The sequence below is a fragment of the Rhipicephalus microplus genome, unplaced genomic scaffold (genome assembly GCF_043290135.1).
Source record: "Rhipicephalus microplus isolate Deutch F79 unplaced genomic scaffold, USDA_Rmic scaffold_1006, whole genome shotgun sequence".
NCBI classification, from domain to species: domain Eukaryota; kingdom Metazoa; phylum Arthropoda; class Arachnida; order Ixodida; family Ixodidae; genus Rhipicephalus; species Rhipicephalus microplus.
In genome coordinates this window covers 13,152-23,080 of record NW_027465555.1, presented here as the reverse complement: position 1 = coordinate 23,080, position 9,929 = coordinate 13,152, and the positions used below count along the sequence as shown (strand labels likewise).

General features: G+C 59.9%; 2 non-coding genes across 2 annotated transcripts; both read right to left on the bottom strand.

Moving 5' to 3' along the window:
• Window positions 1–863: 863 nt before the first annotated feature.
• Window positions 864–1,016, bottom strand: LOC142796005 (5.8S ribosomal RNA). The gene has a single exon (XR_012893475.1). It is a non-coding gene; the product is annotated as a 5.8S ribosomal RNA (ribosomal RNA).
• Window positions 1,017–2,735: 1,719 nt separating this feature from the next.
• On the bottom strand, window positions 2,736–4,550 carry LOC142796006 (small subunit ribosomal RNA). Its single transcript, XR_012893476.1, has one exon. It is a non-coding gene; the product is annotated as a small subunit ribosomal RNA (ribosomal RNA).
• Window positions 4,551–9,929: the final 5,379 nt, after the last annotated feature.

The window sequence follows — 9,929 nt, the reverse complement described above, 5'->3', positions numbered from 1 at the left end:
GTTGCGTGATAAACGACCGTGTCGAAAGCCCAAACACCGCCGAGGCCAGTCGCCGCCGCCGCAAGGGCAGCCACGCAGCCTGGCGAGAGGCATCGTCTCGTGTAGCGTCGCCCCCGCCCCAACTGGAGTGGCCCAGTTTTTTGAACGGGACGGGAACTGCGAAGCACTTAGACCGACGGCGGACTACGACGAGAACGCCTTAAGCTTCGCCAACGTTTCGCCAACTCGTGCGGGAGACTTTTTCCGCTTCGCGGCAAGTCGTCGCGCCGTGCTCTCCGCATCAACCGCGTACGCAGCGAACCGCAAACGTCGGGCGCAGCCTCCTCACCTCCCTGCGCTTTGCGCGCGAACGTTCCCTGTTCGCGCGGCAAAGCCTGGAGGAGGCACGGCCCCGCAGCGTGTTCGAGCGCCCGGTCTACGGGACACCCTGCTTACTTCGAGGGCAACAAGCGCAACGCAAGGCTGCGATCTCGCGCACTTTGCGCACGGCTGGAGAAGCTTTGCTGGCCGGCTTTCGCTCCTCGTGTTTACCGTGCGTTAAAGTTGCGCGTCCGTGGCTCTCGCAGCTCTTGCGCGCCCGGTCGCAGAGAGGAGTACGCAACCTCGACCGCACTTTCCCTGCAGGCTTCCTTCCGACTCGAAGTCCTGCGGCGGTCTCAACGAGGTGCCACATCCTCAATGCAGTCGGTCGCCCCCGTTTCGGTTGGGCTCTGGCACGACGGTCGCCACCGTCTCGCCCTTGAGTGGCCGCTGTTGGCGCTCGCTGTGAGGTGTTCAGCGTGCTGTCCGTGTTGCCGACGCGGTCAAAACGAGTCGACGGCTCACGTTCCCTTGTGCGCCGAAGGCTCTCTTGATATGTGATCCGACCCTCAGACAGACGAAGCCAAGGGAAGACCCAAGGCCGCAATGTGCGTTCAAAGAATCAGTGCTCAGTGTGTCCTGCAATTCACACCAAGTCTCGCAGCTGGCTGCGTTCTTCATCGACCCGAGAACCGAGTGATCCACCGCTTAGAGTCGTGAAAAAGTGTTTGTTCAATTCCGTACAGTCAAAACCAAACGTTTCTGGCACTCGGCCAAACAGTGGCCAAGAAGGGCGCTTTTCAGCGCACGCTTGGACTCCAAAACTCTGCCGCGCCTTTTTCGGCTGCCGCAAATCGAGCAAACGGTGTGTTTCGGACGGCGTTTCGCTTCCGCTACTTGCGAGTGCTTTCGTGGTCCACCCCTCTATAAATACTCGGGAGGCGTCGAAGCCGGTTCTCCAAGCCGGACCCGTAGGTATCGTTGTGTGCTCGCTCTCATTGGCCCGCCTAACCAGAAAATGCCTGCGGTACACCCATTTGGATAAGAGTGCACGCAGATGCGGGCCTCGACGGCTACACATTTCCTCGGGCGGCCGCCTCCCGGCCTCCGTGGAGCGCGGGATGCACGGTCCCATCGACAAGCCTCTCCCGTTTTTACCGTGGCGTCGCGGTTCACCACGGCGGGCGGGTCGGTCTCCTCCGCATAAAAAGGGGGACCCCCGCTTTTTGTTCCACGAAATCGCACAAGCTTTTTTCGCATCCACGGTTTGCCACCGCACACCAAAATGCCGATCCGGCTGCCTACTTTAGCCAACAGGTGGAGCCAGGCGCGCCGTACTTGCGCGGCACTTCCCACGTCCACCGAAGTCGGTGCCAAGGACCACTTTCGGCGCCGGAGCCGCGTACGAGCCTACTCGAGGCGGAAGAACGAAGCCAGCAAGGGCCTGGCCGCAAGTGCGTTCAATTGTCGGGACGTCCAAGTCCCTCGTTCTTCCGTGCTTCCTCTTTCGGCAAGTCGTTGCGGCACCTTCCCAAAGCGCGCAGACCCGCTAATCGCGACGAGCGCGACGTGGCCGTGCCGCCTTTCCCTCGGCAGCAAGCAAAACGCCTGGCAACGTCGACGCTCCCCTAACCGCGATCTCGCACCGTGTTTCGTGTGGCGAATTCAAAAGCCGGCCGGCGCTGCTGCAACCATTACGGTCGGTACGCATACGCCGCGGAGGGCGGGACGGTCATCGGAGCGTGCGGTTCCTCCATCGAGTACTGCGCACCTCGGCCGTCGCATCGCCGTGCCATGACCGGCCGCGCGTCAACGCGAACCGGTGCCAGCGAGATCCCTCGCCTGCAAGAACCGACCGGCAGCCTCCGTCACCCGAGGACGCGGAGGCGCTTGCCGCGGACGGCGGGACGGTATGCACTGGTGCACAGCGGACCCGTCACATCGCCAGTTCCTTGACCGACCGCCGACGCTTGTGCCGTTCCTCTCGTACTTGGCAGTCGCCGCGCGATTGTCGGGTCTCGTTCTTGCACGCTCGAACGGTCGGGAGGGCACTCGGCTGGCGTTTCGGGAACGCGCAGCCTCGCCTTCTACCGACGTAACCACGACTCGCCGTTCGCGCTCCGCCGCTCCTGTTTACAGTACTAGGCGGTCCCGCAGCGGTCGGGTCGCGCATTTCGAGCGCTTCGAGCCACGGTGCAGTGGCGGGTCGAAAGCCGACCTATGAGTGCGTTGCGCCGTTTGTACCCGCGTCCGCCACCTGGCCGACCGTCCAAGGTCGCGGTGTTGGCGTCCGCTGGGCGCAACAATTTGTCACGGGGTGCCGCTCCACATTCAGGCAGCCCCGTGGGGAAAAGCCGACCCCGCGTCCAAACGGGGTCAGCGGCAGAAAGTGTCGGGCGCAGACGCAGCTGAGGCGCTCACCCTTCACAATCCGTTAATGATCCTTCCGCAGGTTCACCTACGGAAACCTTGTTACGACTTTTACTTCCTCTAAATGATCAAGTTTGGTCATCTTTCCAACAGACCGGCGCAACCGAAAGGCCGCGCCGGACATCGGTCCGAAGACCTCACTAAATCATTCAATCGGTAGTAGCGACGGGCGGTGTGTACAAAGGGCAGGGACGTAATCAACGCGAGCTTATGACTCGCGCTTACTGGGAATTCCTCGTTCAAGGGGAACAATTGCAAGCCCCTATCCCAATCACGAAAGAAGTTCCACGGGTTACCCAGTCTTTTCAGACAGGGATAAAGACACGCTGCTTCCTTCAGTGTAGCGCGCGTGCGGCCCCGGACATCTAAGGGCATCACAGACCTGTTATTGCTCTGTTTCGTGCGGCTAGGAGCCGCTTGTCCCTCTAAGAAGGTTGTAAGGTGCTGGGAACCCCGCACCTATTTAATAGGCTAGAGTCTCGTTCGTTATCGGAATTAACCAGACAAATCGCTCCACCAACTAAGAACGGCCATGCACCACCATCCACCGAATCAAGAAAGAGCTCTCAATCTGTCAATCCTCCCAGTGTCCGGGCCGGGTAAGTTTTCCCGTGTTGAGTCAAATTAAGCCGCAGGCTCCACTCCTGGTGGTGCCCTTCCGTCAATTCCTTTAAGTTTCAGCTTTGCAACCATACTTCCCCCGGAACCCAAATACTTTGGTTTCCCGGAAGCTGCCCGCCGAGTCATTTGAGTAACTCAGGCGGATCGCTGGTTGGCATCGTTTATGGTCAGAACTAGGGCGGTATCTGATCGCCTTCGAACCTCTGACTTTCGTTCTTGATCAATGAAAACATTCTTGGCAAATGCTTTCGCAGTAGTTCGTCTTGCGACGGTCCAAGAATTTCACCTCTAGCGCCGCAATACGAATGCCCCCGTCCGTCCCTCTTAATCATTACCTCGTATTCCAAAAACCAACAGAACAGAAACGAGGTCTTGTTCTATTATTCCATGCAAGTTTATTCAGGCGACTCGCCTGCGTTGAGCACTCTAATTTTTTCAAAGTAAAAGCACCGGCCATCTCGAGGCACACAATGAAGTGCACCAAGAAAGAACCGGCATGATGTTCAGTCCGAGCCGTCGCATCGGGTAGATGCACTACTCGTCTGGAACTGAGATCCAACTACGAGCTTTTTAACCGCAGCAGCTTTAGTATACGCTATTGGAGCTGGAATTACCGCGGCTGCTGGCACCAGACTTGCCCTCCAATTGATCCTCGTTAAAGGATTTAGAGTGTACTCATTTCAATTACGGGGCCTCAAAAGAGTCCCGTATTGTTATTTTTCGTCACTACCTCCCCGTGCCGGGAGTGGGTAATTTGCGCGCCTGCTGCCTTCCTTGGATGTGGTAGCCGTTTCTCAGGCTCCCTCTCCGGAATCGAACCCTGATTCTCCGTTACCCGTAACAACCATGGTAAGCAAGTAACCTACCATCGAAAGTTGATAAGGCAGACACTTGAAAGAAACGTCGCCGGCTCGTGGCCATGCGATCAGCACAAAGTTATCCAGAGTCACCACACAATACGGGCCGAAACCCGATCGATCTTGGTCTAATAAAAGCACCCGTTACCCAAAGGGCTCCAGGCTCACTGCATGTATTAGCTCTAGAATTGCCACAGTTATCCAAGTAGGAAGAAACGATCTAAGGAACCATAACTGATTTAATGAGCCATTCGCGGTTTCGCCTTATTTCGGCATGTACTTAGACATGCATGGCTTAATCTTTGAGACAAGCATATGATTACTGGCAGGATCAACCAGGTAATCGTTCGACTGCGCGTCCGTCCTCGCCCTCGGCGGGCCGGACGCAGTCTGTGTGCGGCGGAGGCCACCTTCAGGCGCCCCAACACGCTTATTTTGCACTCCGAGATGACGGCGTTCGAGCTCGCTACGGCACAACCTTCCCGAAAGACGAGTGGGAGCCGTGCGGCAAGAAGCACGTTCATGCTCGCTCTTTTTCGTTGCATCGACTCGGTCGCGCCGTGCGGGTTGCCCAAGCCCGCTGCACTGTCGGTGGACCGGCCGGAACTAGCAACGGAGCCGAGACTGCAAAGCCGCCAGACGACGGGTCACGCCCGCGTCTTCGGCGCTTTCGCATCTGAATCGCCCGAGGACGACACGGAACACACCTCGATATCGTGGTAAAACGGCACCGTCCGACAACCAGCCCCTAACGCATCAAGCGGATGAGGCTGCAGACGACTGCCGTGGATTCCCCTGGAGCAGACCCGAGGACACGCTTGACGAGGCCGAAGCCCGCCGCATATCAGACACCCGGTCGCTTTCGCGTACGCCGCTCACGAGAACCCCCACATAATAGCAGCGATAAGTACCCAGACCTCCTTGGGCCCTAATACGAGCGTACTCGAGAAAATTTCACCGCGGGTGTGCCCCGAAACGTGTGGCATGTTGAGCGTGCCACAAGTCTACGTCGCTCTCAAACCCGCCGAGGTCGTAGAATTTGCGACCCTACTCACGAAATTCCCACCGAGGATACGGCCGCAAACGTACCGCACCTTGGGTAGGCCACGAGTTTGTGCAACACTACGCTGACGGCACAGCACCGAGGTCGTGCGCGCACGCACGGGAAAATTCCGCCGCGGTTTCTGCCGAAAACGTGAGGCACCACGACTCTCCGCAAGTTCGCGTCGACTGCGAAAGACCGAAGTCGTGAACGACGTGTCCGCTACTCGCCGCCGACACGCTGGACACCAAACGTACAACGACTCGACGGCGTCGTAGAGGCCCACGACGCGGTTTTCCTTAACGACGTCTCGGCGTGGCACCGACAGGTTAGAACGGCCGACCAACGTTCCCTGTCCGCCGTTCGGCTCAGTCGAAGGGCTCGGCGACTTCGGCAACGCTGCGAAGCCGCACGGTGACGCACGCCATGTCCCCATTTTTTTTTTTCTTTCTGCGTCTGCCGGGGTGCCCCTATAATAGCAGCGATAAGCACCCAGACCGCCGTGGGTCGCTCGCCCCGGCTGACGTGGTTTTTCGTACTCCTGCGGCGGTCGCCGTCAAGCACGTCCAAATACGCTACTTTCGTGGGCGCATTCACGCTCTTTCGCTTCGCCGGAGTGCCAGCACTCACTCTGCCAAAAACGGCGAACATCCGAGCGGCGGTTCCCACTTTTGCGTCGGCGTCGCAAACCCCGCCCCGGCAGACGAGGTTTGCCGTACTCGTGCGACGGTGGCCGGCGGGCACGTCGAAAGACGCCGATATCGTGCGCGAATTGGCGCACCTTGGCTTCACCGGAGTGCCGCCACTGACTCCTCCAAAAACGGCGAAGATCCGAGCGGCGCTTCCCACTTTCGCATCGGCGTCCCGAACTCCGCCCCGGCTGACGCGGTTTACCGTACTCGTGCGACGGTCGCCGGCGAGCACGTGGAAAGACGCCGATATCGTGCCCGAATCGGCTCCGTTCGGCTTCGCCGGAGTGCCAGCACTGGCTCGGCGAAAGACGACGAACATCCGAGCGACGGTTCTCACTATTGCGTACGCGTCGCAAACCCCGCCCCGGCAGACGCACTTTGCCGTACTCGTGCGACGGTCGCCGGCGAGCACGTAGAAAGACGCCGATATCGTGCCGGAATCGGCCCCGTTTGGCTTCGCCGGAGTGCCAGCACTCACTCGGCCACAAACGGCGAACATCCGAGCGGCGGTTCCCACTTAGCCGTCGGCGTCCCGAACTCCGCCCCGGCAGACGCGGTTGCCGAGCTCGTGCGACTAGCGACCGCGAAGCCGTCTCGCGACGCCGCTTTCGTGCGCGGCTCCCACTGCGACCTGGGTCACCCGAGGTCGACGAGCAAAAAAGAATGTCGAAAAAAATTTTTTTTTTTTTTTGCGTCTGCCGGGGTGCCCCTATAATAGCAGCGATAAGCACCCAGACCGCCATGGGTCGCTCGCCCCGGCTGACGTGGTTTTTCGTTTTCCTGCGGTGGTCGTCGTCAAGCACGTCCAAACACGCCACTTTCGTGGGCGCATTCGCGCTCTTTCGCTTCGCCGGAGTGCCAGCACTCACTCTGCCAAAAACGGCGAACATCCGAGCGGCGGTTCCCACTTTTGCGTCGGCGTCGCAAACCCCGCCCCGGCAGACGAGGTTTGCCGTACTCGTGCGACGGTGGCCGGCGGGCACGTCGAAAGACGCCGATATCGTGCGCGAATTGGCGCACCTTGGCTTCACCGGAGTGCCGCCACTGACTCCTCCAAAAACGGCGAAGATCCGAGCGGCGCTTCCCACTTTCGCATCGGCGTCCCGAACTCCGCCCCGGCTGACGCGGTTTACCGTACTCGTGCGACGGTCGCCGGCGAGCACGTGGAAAGACGCCGATATCGTGCCCGAATCGGCTCCGTTCGGCTTCGCCGGATTGCCAGCACTGGCTCGGCGAAAGACGACGAACATCCGAGCGACGGTTCTCACTATTGCGTACGCGTCGCAAACCCCGCCCCGGCAGACGCACTTTGCCGTACTCGTGCGACGGTCGCCGGCGAGCACGTAGAAAGACGCCGATATCGTGCCGGAATCGGCCCCGTTTGGCTTCGCCGGAGTGCCAGCACTCACTCGGCCACAAACGGCGAACATCCGAGCGGCGGTTCCCACTTAGCCGTCGGCGTCCCGAACTCCGCCCCGGCAGACGCGGTTGCCGAGCTCGTGCGACTAGCGACCGCGAAGCCGTCTCGCGACGCCGCTTTCGTGCGCGGCTCCCACTGCGACCTGGGTCACCCGAGGTCGACGAGCAAAAAAGAATGTCGAAAAAAATTTTTTTTTTTTTTTTGCGTCTGCCGGGGTGCCCCTATAATAGCAGCGATAAGCACCCAGACCGCCATGGGTCGCTCGCCCCGGCTGACGTGGTTTTTCGTTTTCCTGCGGTGGTCGTCGTCAAGCACGTCCAAACACGCCACTTTCGTGGGCGCATTCGCGCTCTTTCGCTTCGCCGGAGTGCCAGCACTCACTCTGCCAAAAACGGCGAACATCCTAGTGGCGGTTCCCACTTTTGCGTCGGCGTCGCCAACCCCGCCCCGGCATACGCGGTTTGCCGTACTCGTGCGGCGGTGGCCGGCGGGCACGTCGAAAGACACCGATATCGTGCGCGAGTCGATGCTTCTTGGTCTCGCAGGAGGGCCGCCACTCACTCCTGCAAAAACGGCGAAGATCCGAGCGGCGCTTCCCACTTTTTCGTCGGCGTCGCAAACCTCGCCCCGGCTGACGCGCTTTGCCGTACTCGTGCGACGGTCGCCGGCGAGCACGTCGAAATACGCCGATATCGTGCCCGAATCGGCCCCGTTTCGCTTCGCCGGAGTGCCAGCACTCGCTCGGCCAAAGACGACGAACATCCGAGCGACGGTTCCCACTATTGCGTACGCGTCGCGAACCCCGCCCCGGCAGACGCGGTTTGCCGTACTCGTGCGGCGGTGGCCGGCGGGCACGTCGAAAGACGCCGATATCGTGCACGAATTGGCGCTCCTTGGCTTCACCGGAGTGCCAGCACTCACTCGGCCAAAAACGGCGAACATCCGAGCAGCGGTACCCACTTAGCCGTCGGCATCCCGAACTCCGCGCCGGCTGACGCGGTTGCCGAGCTCGTGCGACTAGCGACCGCGAACGCGTCTCGCGACGCCGCTTTCGTGCGCGGCTCCCATTGCGACCTGGGTTACCCGAGCTCGACCAGCAAAAAAGAAGGTCGAAAATTTTTTTTTTTTTTTCTGCGTCTGCCGGGGTGCCCCTATAATAGCAGCGATAAGCACCCAGACCGCCGTGTGTCGCTCGCCCCGGCTGACGTGGTTTTTCGTACTCCTGCAGCGGTCGCCGTCACGCACGTCCAAATACGCCACTTTCGTGGGCGCATTCGCGCTCTTTCGCGTCGCCGGAGTGCCAGCACTCACTCTGCCAAAAACGGCCAACATCCGAGCGGCGGTTCCCACTTTTGCGTCGGCGTCGTAAACCCCGCCCCGGCAGACGCGGTTTGCCCTACTCGTGCGACGGTCGCCGGCGAGCGCGTCGAAAGACGCCGATATCGTGCGCTAATTGGCGCTCCTTGGCTTCTCCGGAGTGCCGCCACTCACTCCTCCAAAAACGGCGAAGATCCGAGCGGCGTTCTCCACTTTCGCATCGGCGTCCCGAACTCCGCCCGGGCTGACGCGGTTTACCGTACTCGTGCGACGGTCGCCGGCGGGCACGTCGAAAGACGCCGATATCGTGCCGTAATCGGCCCCGTTTGGCTTCGCCCGTGTGCCAGCACTCACTCGGCCAAAAACGGCGAACATCCGAGCAGCGTTTCCCACTTTCGCATCGGCGTCCCGAAGCCCGCCCCGGCAGACGCGGTTTGCCCTACTCGAGCGACGGTCGCCGGCGATCACGTCGAAAGGCGCCGAATTCGTGCACGAATCGATGCTTCTTGGTCTCGCAGGAGGGCCGCCACTCACTCCTGCAAAAACGGCGAAGATCCGAGTTGCGCTTCCCACTTTTTCGTCGGCGTCCCGAACTACGCCCCGGCTGACGCGGTTTACCGTACTCGTGCGACGGTCGCCGGCGGGCACTTCAAAATACGCCGATTTCGTGGGCGCATTCACGCTGTTTCGCTTCCCCGGAGTGCCAACACTCACTCTGCCGAAAGCGGCGATCATCCGAGCGGCGGTTCCCACTTTTGCGTCGGCTTCGCAAACGGCGCCCCGGCAGACGCGCTCGTGCGACGTACTCGTGCGACGGTCGCCGGCGAGCACGTCGAAAGACGCCGATATCGTGCTCGAATCGACCCCGTTTCGCTTCGCCGGAGTGCTGCCAGTCACGGCGCAGAAAACGGCGAACAAGTGTTTTTTTTTTTTTTTTCCTAGAATTTGTGTTATAGAAGGCACATTTGATATCGGACGATAATTTTCAACTTTATCACGCGCACCGATTTTCGTGTAGAGGTTTGCAAGTTTATGGGAATTTCTCCACTTGGAATAATGCGATTTAGTAGTACTACGAGAACTTCATGGATGTACTCAAGGGTACGGGGCAAGTCAGTTACGTCAACACCTGCAGATTTTTTACACTTCAAACTGAAAATTGTTGGTTGTGAGTCCTCGTGTGATATTAAAGGCCGATTCGCTAACACATAGAACAAAGAAAGAAAGGAAGAAAAAACGCCCGCGCTCGC